At 36.6% G+C, this 15,792-nt stretch overlaps 1 long non-coding RNA gene and 1 pseudogene across 1 annotated transcript; both read left to right on the top strand.

Annotated features, from left to right (window-relative positions):
• Positions 1-1,040: 1,040 nt before the first annotated feature.
• LOC129926745 (uncharacterized) lies at positions 1,041-5,203 on the top strand. Its single transcript, XR_008778466.1, has 3 exons — positions 1,041-1,206; positions 2,937-3,010; positions 4,750-5,203. It is a non-coding gene; the product is annotated as an uncharacterized LOC129926745 (long non-coding RNA).
• Positions 5,204-5,487: 284 nt separating this feature from the next.
• Positions 5,488-15,792, top strand: part of LOC106061156 (dynein axonemal heavy chain 6-like) — a 146,998-nt pseudogene continuing 136,693 nt past the window's right edge.

The following is a 15,792-nucleotide window of genomic DNA, read 5'->3' as shown; positions in this document are numbered from 1 at the left end:
TCATTTTCTTGTTTCTTTTTGGTAAATATTCTACAAAATCTTTCAATCTCTAGGCTTAGTTTAAAAATCTTTTATTTGCCGTTCAAATCAAGAATGACGTCATATTTGTTTCACAATACCGTTTATCTATTGTTGTTTTTTTTAAGTATCAAAAATTTCTTTATAAAACAAATTTGTTGGCTTATTATCATGTTTCACAAACAATTAAAGATCCATCTACTTTTCCTGGTAGACTTAATTCAGAATCCCAGTCATTAACAACTAAATGTTAACGGTCATGGTACCGATCCTTCAGAGAAATAGTGAGGACCCCAGCGTAAGTAAAGATACATTTTTTTCAACCTCTTTTTTTTTTATGAAGGGAGGATTTTCTACACTTTGTGCCGACGTTTCGCCGGGCCTGATAGAACCACATCGTGGGCCGGATCTGGCCCGCGAGCCGCATTTTGGGCATCACTTCAATAGTACAATGTGTCACCATGTTTGTTTTTTTTTGTCTTCCTCTGCGTCTTATTCTCAGGGAATTGTAATTTAAGACCTGTCTAGCTCTGTTGTTGACATCTTTTCTTAGGGTGTGATGGTGGTGACTTGTAGCACCAAACTGCTGGTTGACAATTTTAACTTGTAAAACTTGAATATAACTTCTTTATGAGCAAAACTAAATATAACTTTTATTAAAATTTAGACCAAATCAACTTGTGATGATGCACAGTAATTTGTAGTAGACTTTAGTAATAACATAAAATGGCATTTTAAATAAAATCTCACTCACTACAACAACTGGTCAGTTTTCTGTTTCACGTTCTGGAGTCGTCTGTCCTAACTAAGACCGCTGACGACAATGCTACTTATCTTGCATCATTCACTGCATAACTAACCATTACCCGCCGTCACCATAGAAACACACACACACACACACACTCCATAACACCCCAATATAACGCATTTCTTATTCTGTTGTTGGCATCTTTCTTAGGGTGTGACCAATCCATCTCAATTTCTTTTTAAGATCTTCGCCTATATTCTGCGTTCACTTCATCTTGATTAGTTATTTTTGTGTGTTTCAAAATAATATATAAAGTAATGTATTTTCTAAATACTATGACAGCACTATAGGAAACGACAGAGTACACAAGATGAATGAGTTTACATTTTAAAACTTCGACGGGCGTCTGATAATCCCAGCAGTAATGCGACAACTATAAGGTTTGTGTGAGAACGGTTCATTTCCCAAACTCTATATTTTGAGATCACTAAGGCCATTGTTTAACTAGAAAAAAATGAGGTTGTTCCGAATTTTTTTGTGAGCCACGTGGATGTGTTTCTGTTTCTAGTGGGAATCTGATTAGTGGGTTAGGTCAATATTTAGTGGTCTTAATCAATTCATTTGCGGCGAACATATTTTTTTTAATTGCAGGAACATCAAGTACACCCTTTTATAGTCTTAAGACTTATTATTGAGATCTATTAAGTCTAAATCAACAGCTAGGCCTATATAGATCTAAAAGCATTAGGGTAACCAACTCTAGAAAAAAAATCTTAATCCACACCCTCTCTGACCATAAAGTAAATAGACCGTGTCCAACTGATTTTAACAACCTGGTCAGCTAGACATACACATGACCACATGTAGGCCTAGTGTACTGTACGTGTGTAGTCGATAATACTGTAAGACTACCCTTCATTAAGCCTTATGCAATAGTGTTTGCTTAATGTGGAGAGGTCAGACAAGAAAATAACACACTGGCGTGGCTAGTCAAGCATGTTCGCAGATATATCTGTACACTAAAATAGTTATACACCCTCCCTGCCCAGAAAGTAAATATACAGTGTGCCCGACTGATTTTAACAACCTGCCATATAGACGTAGGGCCTACACGTGTAGGTCTATATAGTGTACTGAGTGTGCAGTCCATAATGACAAGATCACCCAGTTTTTTTTTTCTTGAGCGCGTTACGGTTATGCACTAGTGTTAGTTGTATTTTTAGTGGTCAGACAAGAAAATAGCACATCTGCATTGTTAGTCTAGCATGTATTTTACACTATAAAATAGTTATACAGGTCAAATGTTTCTTAAAACTCCAACAATTTCGTTTCTATTTCTTTGGATACTAGATCTAATTTGAAATTCTAAATCTATGTTATTTAGTGAGATTTTAAACTTTACCAGTATAAATAAGATTTTCCATTATATTAATATATAGTTAATATATTAAAAAAAAGAGTACCATTATTTTCTAAAGGTTTTAATTCAAGGCAAAAATACAAGCACACATATTTATTTAGACATTTTATTTTATTGTGCATTAACGTTTTTGTAGGAAACATATTCCTCAATACTGATTTTATCATAGATAAATATTACTAGAATGTTAAAAGAATAAGATTGAAACGTATGCATATAGTCGGATGATTATATCTATATAGGTCTAGTTCAACTCCGCCCCCCCCCCCAAAAAAAATAGTTTGTAATAGTTTAATTAACTTTCTTTAGTCTAACTATCTTTTGAAATTCATGATAAACTAATAGTTTAACTACTTCATTTTAGTTGGAAACTAGTTTTAGTTTAACTTTTAAAAGTTAGTTTAGTTCCCATCACTGCCTGTTTGGCGTTTTTGACTTGTGCTTTATGCCTACATTTCTACCGACATTCTGCCCCTCGTTACTTAAGCCACATTGTGATACATCGCTTAGGTACCAAGCTTTTAAGAACTGTTGTCAGATTTTTCCATATTGTAACTTTTATATGATTAAGTTTAAGAAATATAACAGGAATGAGATTTGGCCGAGAAGTATCGACTATTATAATTTTTCTTTTGGTCACCACATCATTAAATGTGACTGATTTTTTTCTTAGCTGGATTTCCCCCCCCCCCTCTTGTACTTTCAATATAAGATTTATCTTAATTACGTGTTCCTACAATTGTCATGCAGAGCTTCAACGTCCAGCATACAATCATAAGACTCTTCCTTCATGGATGGCAAGGAGAAGTTCATTTTAACCGTAGGTAAAGGATGAGTTTATGGCATCACTACCATAATTAATATCTCCAGCCATCCCCCATTCACACGCCCAATGAACTAGTAAAGTTTCCCTTTCAGACATTCCGATCTATAGGGCAGATCGATGTAATTATCATCTGTTGCTGTGGCCCACGATTAACGAGGGTGTCATGTGGCCAGGACAACGACCAAACGCCTTTACGTTTCTCACACTAATGTCAGGTATCCATTAGAGCTGATTGGACAAGATCCAGAAATTAAGAATCCCAGTCTTCACCAGGATTTGAACCCGTGACGCCCGGTTCGGAAGCCAAGCGCTTTACCACTCAGCAAGCCTCCTCCGAATGTACTCAAATAGAACTAATCTGTTAATGCAACAGAAGATTCATTCTCTTGACAGTGCTGCAAGCTAATGTCCTTTCACTATCCATCATGTCAATCTAATGATGAAGATAACGGAGATATTTATTCCCACTCCAGACCACGGATTTTCCTCCCCTCTTTTCTGCTTGACTGATGTAGGCTATAGATGTAGGATCACATGACAAGCTCTTCAGAATTAGAAATCATCCAAATTGATTCCACATTGATCTTAGTATTCAATTCGAGCGTCGGGCCTATTAATTTAAAATATCGTGAATTCCCGATAACACGTCCTAAAGAGAAAAAAAATCTCACGAGAGTCAATATATCTTAATCAAAGACCTATTCGATAGTTATGGTTTTGATTCTTTCTTATGAAGAAATATTATTATGAAGGGAGATTGAAAAGATATATGTAGATTTAGTTTGCTATACGCGATAGTGAGCAAGATAGTTCCCCTTTCAGACCCTGCGATTTATAGGCGAGGCAATAACGAGGCCACGGTTAACGAGGGTGTTATGTGGCCAGCACAACTCTCTACCCCTTATATTATATGATTAAAGGGAGCTCTCAATGTTTGGCCTAAGCTCGTCCTTTTGTTTCTGTTAAGTCATACTATAAATAGACATGCAACGAAAAAAAGATGACAATGAAAATAATTTAATGTTAAACTTTATAAATGCGTTTCTTGGCCGAAATTCAAAACCCGAACCCGAGACCCTTTGCTTCGGAAGCCAAGAGCCTTACATCTCAGCTCCCAAGCAAACAAAATTACCATAACTATAGTACTTTAAACATTTACAATTATCGCATCTCGGCGTAAAAGATTCTTTATCTTTGTGTTTATCTGAGTATTTTAGTAGGTTTATGTTTTTGTATTTGTAAGTTTATGATTTATAATCTACATCTAAGAGTTTCCACTTACTTGGGATCCTTCAAAATAGTTTCCAGAGATATTTTTAATCGTTTTGAAGAAATGGACAATTTTGATTACAAGGGGCCCCCTCTCTCAAAAAGCTTAGGGTCTTATTAAGTTTAAGTCCGGTCCTGATGTTATCGCTACTTTTCTTTTTGATATAGATCAAGTACTGGCTTTGACTGCTTGCGGCAAAATATGTAGGTCGCAGCTGGGGCTGCGTAGCCAATTTAAATACTGCACTCCTCATTAATCTACGGACTAGTATCAAACATGTAACATATATACATTTGCATATATACATTTGCACACTAGCGCGTCAGTGCAACACCGCTTGTGTTTACGAAATATTCACGAAATAAATGGAATTCCTAATATGTCTTCCCTCTGAAACACTAGTTTGTTATTTGTGTAACACAAGTATTGTTTTAAACATTGTTTTTCTTTCATGACATTAAATTCAGACGAGCACTGAATTATCAGGTTCTAAGACTCTTCTTCCGAGGTTAACTTCGAAAGTTCTTCATTAGAAATCCAAACACGCGTAAGTTGATGACGTCATTTGTTCGCTTTCATAATACAAGTTGAATTTAACCTTACTCTTCAAAGGATGCTGTTTGTATATTTTAATAAGCTAGAATGACAGGACAACACTTAATATAGCTCCTGGTGGCAAGTCTGAAATTTGACGGAACTATTGTATTAACTTTTTGCTGTCTCTGTTGAGGAGAAATGCATAGAAATGATTAGTAAAGAATGTATTCTCCTTTGAAAAATCTGGCCACACAAGTTAAACTAAAGAAGCCAGGAAGAGTTGGCTACTTTTAGTCATTTGACTTTAAAGGCTATAGAGCCCTATTCTGAGACAATGTCACAATCTTCCACACACACAGGTTGATGTGGCACTCGCTTTGGTGGTAGATCAACAAATTATTTTACATTTGGCACGATTTTCTTCCAGAACCAGAGGCGGCCTTAGTGGGACGTGATTTTACGCTTGTTTCCCCCTCTTGTTATTATTCATCCTCTTTGGTTAAAAAAAAAAGAAAGGTTGAAGGTCATTGTCGCTTTAGTTTTTGGAATGTTCCAGTTTCAAATGAACATTTCAGACATTGTAAGCTTTGGTGCTTTATGTGTTGTAGGTTTGGACTGCAGTTTTCTTGACCTCGCTGTTGGCCTAGTGTTGTGTGTGAACTACGTCACCAGAGTGTGTTTGGATGACGTCAGCCAATACGAATGGTAAGGAGTTACATGACAGTCGCATCGGGTTAAAAACATGTGTACACACTTCCGGCGTGTTGACTGTAACATCTTTCTATGATTTTTATTTGTTTTTAACTTGATATTGTCCAAGAATCGGAATTTAAGTTGTAATGTAGGCTACTACTACATTACTACTTCTACTACGTGGGGACTTGGTGGCTGAGTGGTAAAACTCTTGGCTTCTGAACCAAGATATTTGGGTTGAAATCTCAATGAAAACTTGGATTTTGAAATTAGGTATTTTTAGGAGTTCACCCAACTACAATTAATGCAAAGAAAATGAAAGTAGACCCCTATTAAAATGATTATAATTTCCAAGCATAATCTAGAGTGCAAAGCTTGCTTTTGTCCTATCTCTAGTCACTTAGAAAACACAACTTATCTTGAGTCAGTACATCTTGAGTCAGATCTCTAGTTTTTTTTGTTTTTTTTTTGGGGTGGGGGGTTGGGGGGGGGGGCAGTTGAGCGACACGTGCCAACAACACAGCATACTAATTTATATGTGCCTTACTTTATTTCAATTTGAACTGTTTATCTCCACGTATCATTGAAGTTAATAATAATAATTATTGTAGTAGTACGGATTGTCTTTGAAAACAAAGATTGGAATGCAGTATTTCCCGTGGATACGCAGTCTACCTGCGACTGCCTGCTACCTAAACATTTTACAACATACTGCGTAAACCAAACAATTGTCTGCCAGTGGTCAATTTAGGGTGTCTTTTCGCCGTCTACGTCTGTCCATGGCAGTGGATTTTTTTAGTCTGAAATATGTATCCCTGGGTCTTTGTGAGAAATCTTCAGCTGTTTTGTTTGTAAGTCACCTGCTGCCAGGTGCTCTCTTCTATGTCAGGTATAGCTAGCTGACCTTTAAAGCGTTTCGGGGGAAAAATGGGGGGTGGTGGCTAATTTCCATCCATCATTCAGCTCACTAAAAAAATAATACCTTTGGCATATGGTAGTCCCCTATACGGGATTCGTATCTATCTATCTATCTATCTATCTATCTATCTATCTATCTATCTATCTATCTATCTATCTATCTATCTATCTATCTATCTATCTATCTATCTATCTATCTATCTATCTATCTATCTATCTATCTATCTATCTATCTGTCTGTCTATCTGTCTGTCCAATTGTCTGTCTGTCTGTCTGTCTGTCTGTCTCTATCTATCTATCTATCTATCTATCTATCTATCTATCTATCTATCTATCTATCTATCTATCTATCTATCTATCTATCTATCTATCTATCTATCTATCTATCTATCTATCTATCTATCTATCTATCTATCTATCTATCTATCTATCTATCTATCTATCTATCTATCTATCTATCTATCTATCTATCTATCTATCTATCTATCTATCTATCTATCTATCTATCTATCTATCTATCTATCTATCTATCTATCTATATATCTATCTATCTATCTATCATCTATCTCTATCTATCTATCTATCTATCTATCTATCTATCTATCTATCTATGTATCTATCTATCTATCTATCTATCTATCTATCTATCTATCTATCTATCTATCTATCTATCTATCTATCTATCTATCTGTCTGTCTGTCTCTATCCATCCATCCATCCATTCATCCATCCATCTATAATAATAATAATAATAATAATAATTTTATTTATAAAGCGCTGTTAACAAACAAAATGTAGGCTTAAGGCGCTGTAATAACATTACAAACACAAACACGACAACGGAAATCAAAAAGTAATCTAAAAAAAAAAATGTTATTCTTAAAAGTGGTATAGCGTGTTGTCTGTCTGAGATCAATGGGGAGTGAGTTCCAAACCTTTGGTCCGTGCCCTGAAAAAGCCCGCAGACCGTAGCTTTTGAGGGAGAAACGTGGCACCACTAAAAGCGTTGAGTCCATTGAGCGCAGGGCTCTCAGGGGGACATATGGAGTAATCAGTTCTCTAAGGTACAAGGGCATCTCATTGTTATATATACACTGATGACAAAGTGTGGCGACCTTGTAATCGATTCTCGCTTTTACGGGAAGCCAATGGAGCGTGCTCAAGAGCGTAGTAGCAGAATCTTGTCTTGTTTTTCTAAGTACTATTCGTGCGGCGTTGTTCTGTATACGTTGCAGTTTAGCTATTTCGTCATTAGGTATACCTGCTAGCACGGCGTTACAGTAGTCAAGGCGGGCGAGTATGAATGCCACAGCTAGCGTTTTTGTTGACTCCGTTGTTAAATATGGTCGGATCTGGCCAAATCTATGCAGCTGTAGATAAAGACCCTTGCAGAGCTGACTTATGTGTGGGTCGAAAGATAGTGTTGAGTTGAAGAAAACTTCCAAGATTCCGCACTACTTGGACATAAGGAAGCTGGCAGTTCGTGATAAAAAGAGAATCTGTGCTGTCAACTTTTGAGACGTTGTTCCGAGTGTCAATCTTAATTATTTCTGTCTTATCTTCGTTCATCTTGAGTTTATTTTCAACCATCCAATTGTTCACTCACCCTTGCAACGGTACTACTGATTTTCTCTGCCAGATGCGACACCTCTGAGGGTACTGAGGAATCGTATAACTGTGAGTCATCGGCAAAGAAATGGTATAGGATCTATCTATCTATCTATCTATCTATCTATCTATCTATCTATCTATCTATCTATCTATCTATCTATCTATCTATCTATCTATCTATCTATCTGTCTGTCTGTCTGTCTGTCTGTCTGTCTGTCTGTCTGTCTGTCTGTCTGTCTGTCTGTCTGTCTGTCTATCTGTCTATCTGTCTATCTATCTATCTATCTATCTATCTATCTATCTATCTATCTATCTATCTATCTATCTATCTATCTATCTATCTATCTCTCCATCTATATTTAATAATGTTTATTTAGGCAACCGTTTCCCGGGTAGTCAACTAAAGAGACTTTATTTTAGGGGTGTGACTGGGTGATAGTGTTAAAAATGACGTGCATAATTTTCTAGTATTTTGTAATGAAGAAAAAGAAGCATTACTTCCCCTTGCAGATCTAGCGATCCAAAAGGACGGATAAAATATAAAACTTATCTGTTTATATAGCCGACGATTAACAAGGGTATCCTGTGGACAGCACATCGACCAGCCGCCTTTACTTTTTCAAACTAATGACAAAGATCTCTTGTACCAACACAGTCGTAGACCTGAGTGCACGAGGCAAGCAGTTATTGGTCACGATTGACCACTTGTTGCCACGATCCCGCAAGTATTTTCCAGTCACATAAATTGATTATGCATTCGTCAAGAGTCCTTTTTAGAGTTTATATGCATGTACTGAGTTGATCTAATTGAGAGCACTTTCCATAGCTCACTGTAGAAATAAGTTTGAATTAACTAGAAAACCAATAAGCAGAGTTTGAGTCTCAGCATGAACCACTAGATAAACACATGGATGCTGTAATTATCTTCTCACTGCCATTGATTCCTAACCCAACTGGTTTGCCTTCTAGAAGTATGACTAAAATAAAATGCTTCAATTTTGTCTTCAAAAGTTATGGATATTTCTGTGGTCAAGTTGACAACACATCGACTAATGAAAGAGAAGTTCTATTCGCTAAGACTGACTTCAACTGGTTTGTTGACACACTGATCTATTTTTACATAGTTTATATTAACTCACTGCGTCTGTCTGTCTGTCTGTGTGGATTCTTAACACAATTTTTTTTTCAATTTTTTAATTTATAATCAAGTGGAAATTTCGCACAATTATTAATTGTCTATGACGATTCTATGACTGTTTTGACAACACCTGAATTAACAAGGTTACAAAAGACAGTTTGTGTGGAAACACAAACTCAAAATCGGTCCCCGAAGTGGTCCACCCAGGCAGGCTTCAATATTTTCAGAAAGAACATCCGAATGAAATTATATCTTAAAGACAAATGAGAGATAATGGAGAAAGAAGGTTAACAGATCTTGTGTAGTGCCCCAACGGTCCCGCAGATCAAAGGATAGGTGAAAGTGAATATAAAGTTAGATGTGAACCTGGCCTAACTAGTTCCCCTTTCAGACCTTGTGATCTATAGGGCAGATGATGTAAAGTTCATCTGTTTTTGTGGCCTACGGTTAACGAGGGTGTCATGTAGCCAGCACAACGACCAACCGCCTTTACTTTTCCCAACTAATGTCAGGTACCCATTAGAGCTGAGTGGACTCAGAGGCGCCCAAAGATTCCAAAGTTGAAAATCCCAGTCTTCACCAGGATTTGAACCCTTGACCCCCGGTTCGGAAGCCAAGCGCTTTACCGCTCAATCTCTTATTCTTTTTTTTTTCCCAAGAAATTACAATTCATTTAATATCTAATAATTTGTTGACATTTTCAAAAAAAATAAAAAAAATAAAACATGAGTGGTCAAGAAATAACAATTCATTTAATATCTACTAATTTGACAACGCTAAGGTTGTCAATTGTAGTCAACCTGACTTTAAGTTATCTTATCTTGTAGACATTTTCAAAAAAATTAAACGAAGCAAAAAGAACTCTGTAGTGTAATTGTATCCAATTAGTTTATGTTTCCTTTCAAGCACTTGGCATTTGTCGTTGTCACTTTATGGCTAAAGGGGACATAATGTATTGAACTTGATGGTAGTGCGAAGAGGAAAAAGTGACTGATTTCATCCTAGGCCTCCATTCTGTCTCATCAAATAGTATTTTAGACATATAATAATATTTAATTTTACACAACAGAACCTCATCTTTTCTACGAAGTAATACAGAGAAAAAGGACTTCCTTGATAAGTAGACTCAGTATTATTGCTTTAACAGTAACAATCTTCAACATAAATGAGTTCATTAACAAAGTTGCACATTAACAATCTTTCAGGACATTGACTTTGAAGCAATGCTATGTTCCCAGGTAGTAGCAAGTAATTAGACAAGGCAAGCCAATATAGGGTTTTATACCGCTGCCCTGTATTTAAAAAAGACTGGTCAGGGAACAGGTTAATCCCTCTCACGACAATTTTTTACGGGTCTCCTTGAGATGTAAGAGGGCTACTCTGGTATCATCAAGGTGGCCCGTGAGTCTGTTAGTCATTTTGGGATAGTTAACCAAGCAAACGTACTGCTGTATCACAATTGTTCGGGGTTCTGTGTAAATTATTTCAGGATAGGGGTGTCGATTAAGGATTCTTTTTTCTCTCATTACGAGGGGTTTAAAAAAATAGTTAATGTCTTAAAATATTACATTATTCATAAAAGATTCTTGACTTTCAATTGTCTGCCCTTGTCTATATTCTTTAGGATTATGGGTTTTGGTTATTTTTGTTTCTAGTCTCTTCGCAGGCTCCATTCAGTTGCGTCTTGTTTTCTTATTCCTTTGTTTCCCAGTATAACTAGGATGAGGCTGCCGCTAAGATATAGACATTGTCATAGTGTTCTTGTTACGTTTCCACGGGCTTGCCGTGTTCTGTGAGTGTACTACAGACACACTTGATGTTGACTTGTGACATGCTCTCCGATCATGTGATCAAAGAGGACGTAACCGCGAGGGAGAAATAATTCTTCAAAAGTGTTGACTTCCCTTTAAAAGACAGTTCTTTAGTAGTTTTCCATAGATAAATAAAGTTCAACTTGATTCCTATCCCGCATCTCTCAGCCCAAACTCTCTTTAACCCAGGTACATACACACTCTCACACACTCGCATAACCACTTAAACTAATTGACATAATACCAATAGAGTAACTTTACAGATTGATTACAGTATTTAGATTTTTATCTCTGAGGCCTGACAATTTAGTCAGGGACAATAAATTATACAATAATTACAATTTCTATCTAACCAGTATAGTTATCAATTCTATCTTCAATTTTTTTTCTAAATATTAACTCTAGATCAGTGATGCCCTGCCTAATTCGACCCGCGGGCCACTTTTATTTCCGACACTCGTGTCGCGGGCCACATGAAAAAAAAAGTAGGCCTAAAAAACGATATTAACTTGAAACCCGTAGATCCTGTGCTTCATTAATTAATGGGATATTTGAAATGTATCTTTTTTCCCCGCGTCAGAAGATGGCTTTATTTCTCTACTTAAAATATCAGCAAGTTTGGGCTTCATTTCTGTGCTTAGAATATGAGCAACATTGTAGCTAGCTTTACATTCAGTTCACGGACCAAAGGTTTGGAACTCACTCCCCATTGATCTCAGACAGACAACATGCTACACCACTTTTAAGAAGAACATTAAGACCTATCTGTTTAAAACTTTTTTAGATTAACTGTCATTTCAGCTCTCGTGTTTTTGTTTGTAATGTTGTTACAGCGCCTTGAGCCTACATTTTGTTTGTTAACAGCGCTTTATAAATAAAATTATTATTATTATTATTATTTTCCTGTCTCTTTTTGGTAAATATTCCCATCAATCCTCCAATTTCTAGGCGTAGTTTAACAATCTTTTATTCGCGGCTCAAACCAAGAATGCCGTCATATTTGTTTCATAATGTCGTTTATATGTTGTTGTTTTATTTTAAATAGCCACACTTTCTTTATAAAACAAATATGTTGGCTTATTATCATGTTCCACAAACAAGTAAAGAACCGTTCACTTTTCCTGGTAGAAAACGTACATTCTACACTCAGATACCTATTTCATAATCGCACAAATGTTAAATGTCAAGGAACTTATCATCAGGAGAGAAATTCAGGGCCCTAAGCCCCTAACGTAAGTAAAGATACATTTTTACAATTTTTTTTTTGGAAAAAGGGGGGATTTTCTACACCTTGTGCCGACATTCCGGCGGGCCGGATGGACTCACGTCGCGGGCCGGATCTGGCCCGCGGGCCATACTTTTGGCATCACTGCTCTAGATTATAATGATTTAAAGATACATTGTTATTAACAACTTTAATTCTACTGTGCCACACAAGACTTCTGTATTCACTCACTATTATTAGATTAAATTTATGAATCATCTTACTTTTGATTTTAGGCAATTTATTTAAAACAATAGCTAGGTTAAGATTAACAATGGTGTTACAGTTTGCCTCTAGTATGTCTTTCATAGTGCATCTAACATTATCAAATATTTTACATTTTAAAAACATATGGCTTTCATTGTTACCATTATCTGTGTGACATAAAACACGTGTGTACATTTCTTTTCTTACTTCCGACAGGGGTCATCCCGAAGATTAGTCTGTATGTTATTTCTCTGGCTTTGGGTGTAATGTGTTTGCTGTGTAGATTTATAAAAGTGTCTCTGAAATGTATTACACCTAACTCTCTACTCCATTTGATCCTATTGAATAATCTTTCTTGTAATTGTTTCTTAAGTGTTGTGTATGTGTCTTTTAATTTACTGTGTATTAGATGTTCATTGCCGGGGAGTATTCTTGATATGGATCTGTAAAATGGATGTGTGTTTGTATCAAAGTGGTGTGGGTTGTCATTTTTTATTGGAATTATTTTATTTAACCTTAGGTCGTAGTAGTATAATGTTCATGGAAAATTGTTTGGGTTCTTGGCTATTTGTCCTATGTATTTAAATCTAAGTGCTTGTTTTTTGGTTCTGATGTCCTGTAAGTTTATCCTCCATCCTCTTTGTTATGTATAAGTGTTGTGTGTTTAATGTTTCTGATAGTGCTTTTAAATATAAAATTCCTAATGATTGTGTTTATGCTTGGTATAAAAGTTGGTGGAGGTTCTGTGATGTTTGCTAAATAAACTATCTTCGGGATGACCAGGTTGTTTACTAGTATTGCTCTACCAAATATAGTAGTTGCTGCATAATGAAATCTTTTAAGTGTGTTTTTGGTTTTCTTTAAAATATTTTCCCACTGCTGTGTGTGGTAATATGTTGGGTTGCTTGTCCACGTGATGCCGCATATTTTAATTTCCTTCTCTATTTTAAGGTTAAAGGGGATGTTTGAGGGGATTTCCCACCTGCCCAATCCCATAATACAAGATTTATTTATGTTGATTTTTGACCCGCTTGCCCTCCCAAATTGAATAAACTTATCTGTGATTGCGGCTATGTCTTTTTCCGAAGAGGGAAAAAGGGTGGTGTCATCAGCGTATGCTTTAACTTTAACTACGGGCGTGGGCCTGGGATTCTTATCCCCGTGATTCCACTATCTAGCCTGATGGTTTCTAAAAGGGGTTCTATGCAAAGGGTGTATAAAAAAGGTGAAAGGGGACACCCTTGTTTAACAGATCGTCTAATAGGGATACTGCCACTAAGGGTTTGGTTTATTATGAGTTTGCTTGTGGCATCAGTGTAAACTAGCTTTATGTATTTCTTCCATCTGTCTTCGCCTTGTCTAGTATTTTGATTTATCATGGTCTATTCTGTCAAAGGCCTTTTCCTGGTCAAGTCTTTGTCTTTACAGTAATATATAATGTCTCTTAAAAAATGGTTAAGTTCGTCGATGTTTTTGTCTGGGTTGCTACAGTATTGGTCCTGTCCTATTAAGTGTGGTATGAGGGGTTTTAGTCTTAGAAAAATCATTTTCGTCAGGAGTTTGTAGTCGGTGTTTAGAAGTGAGATAGGTCGAAAGTCGCTAGGTGAGGTGTTGTTTTCTTGTTTTTTTTTTTGGTAGAAGTGTGATGTGTGCTAAGTTGAAATTTCTAGGTAACTGTTCTGTCACTAACATGTCGCTGTATTGGTTTATAGTAGGGGTCCTATTTGGGGGAAAAAAGGCTTTGTAAAATTCAAACGTCAGACCGTCTGGGCCAGGGGATTTGTTGTTTTGTGTTGTATCTAAAGCAGCCCTCAGTTCGTCTAGTGCAGGGGTTCTCAACCTGTGGATCGCGAACCCTTGGGGGTCGATTGACAATTTGCCAGGGGTCGTCTAAGACCATAAAAAATATGGATTGTTATTGTCTATTCTTCTATTGCTGTATGTGTGTGTGTGAGGTGGGGTCGCGGCAGAGTGGGAGATTGTAAAAAGGAGTCACCGTGCTTAAAAGGTTGAGAACCGCTGGTCTAGCGTAAAGGGAGCGTCTATCTCTATCTGTTCTGTCATTGGAATTTCTTTGCAGTTCTGTAAAAATACTTTTTGTGCGTTGTCGTCCGTTGTTCCTTGTCATACAAATTAGTAAAGTGTTTCGTAAATAGGTCTGTTATTTTGTCCAGGTCGTGTATAGTTTCTCCTTTACTATCAATAATGTTGTCAATAGTTCTGTCAATTTGTATGTTTTGTTCTGCTGATTAAAAAAGTTTGTTAGGCCCTTCGGTTATTTTTTTACTTTTGCACCTCAATTCCGCTCCTTTGTATTGATAGTTAAATAGTTCTTCTAGTTGTTTTAGTATATGTGTTTTGGCTGCTTCGTCTTCTTCGTGTGTTAGTAAATTTTTAAGTCTTTCCTCTTCTTTTTTCCTTTTTGAGTTGACTAGTGTGGCCAGTATTTGGCTTTGCTGCTTAATGGAGCTTTTAATTAGCGTCCATATTTGTGTGACTTTGAAATGGGGTGTGTTTGAGTCATGTATTATATATTTGAGGAGGTTTGCGATTGTTTTTAAATAGAGCGGGTCATTTAGGAGGTCGTTGTTAAGTTTCCAAATCGGTGTTTTTGTTTTTTCTGTTTTAGTTTTGGGTTCAGCAGTTCCACTAAGACTCCTTTATGGTCTGTATATTGTAACGTCTCTACGAGATGTGTTACACTATTTGTTTCGCACGCCCTTGACACTCTATCTATCCGTGTTTCTATTTGGTGTGCCTTGTCCCTGAACGTGGTGACCCGGCCCGTGACCTCTACTTCTCTATAGGCATCTACTAACCGGAAAGCCTTGATGACTCCCCCCCAAATAGTCATGCGTTTTAATTGTTACATGAGGAGCAGGACCCTCTGTGTTTGTGTTTTGCTTGTCTAATTGGAAATCAATGTAATTTAAATCACCCCCTACTATCACATTTTCTCCTGCGTACTGAGTGTGTAGAATGTTACTTAGCATTCCAAAAAACTCGTGTTTCTCTTTTTTTTTTTGAGCGGGTGCAAAAATGTTGACTAATGTGTATGTGTGTTTTTGTGAGCTTGTCCTAATTATTACTATCCTCCCGCTATTGTCTTGATATGAGTGTGTGATTGAAAACCTATTGGATGTTTGTAAAATGGCTGTTCCTCGTGGTTTTCTACCTTAACTAAAATAACCCTCCTGGAGGCCCATAAGAGAGACTGCTTTTTTGGCCTTGTACTCTGTGTGTTGGTCTCTTGCAGAAAGATAAAATCTGGCTTTTATTTCCTTGTGAGGTGTGCTATGTATGTGTGTTTATTGTTAATCCCTCTGATGTT

The sequence above is a fragment of the Biomphalaria glabrata genome, chromosome 6, assembly GCF_947242115.1.
Source record: "Biomphalaria glabrata chromosome 6, xgBioGlab47.1, whole genome shotgun sequence".
In the NCBI taxonomy this organism is placed as follows: domain Eukaryota; kingdom Metazoa; phylum Mollusca; class Gastropoda; family Planorbidae; genus Biomphalaria; species Biomphalaria glabrata.
The sequence above is the reverse complement of the archived record's forward strand: the minus strand, read 5'-3'. Positions and strand labels throughout refer to the sequence as shown.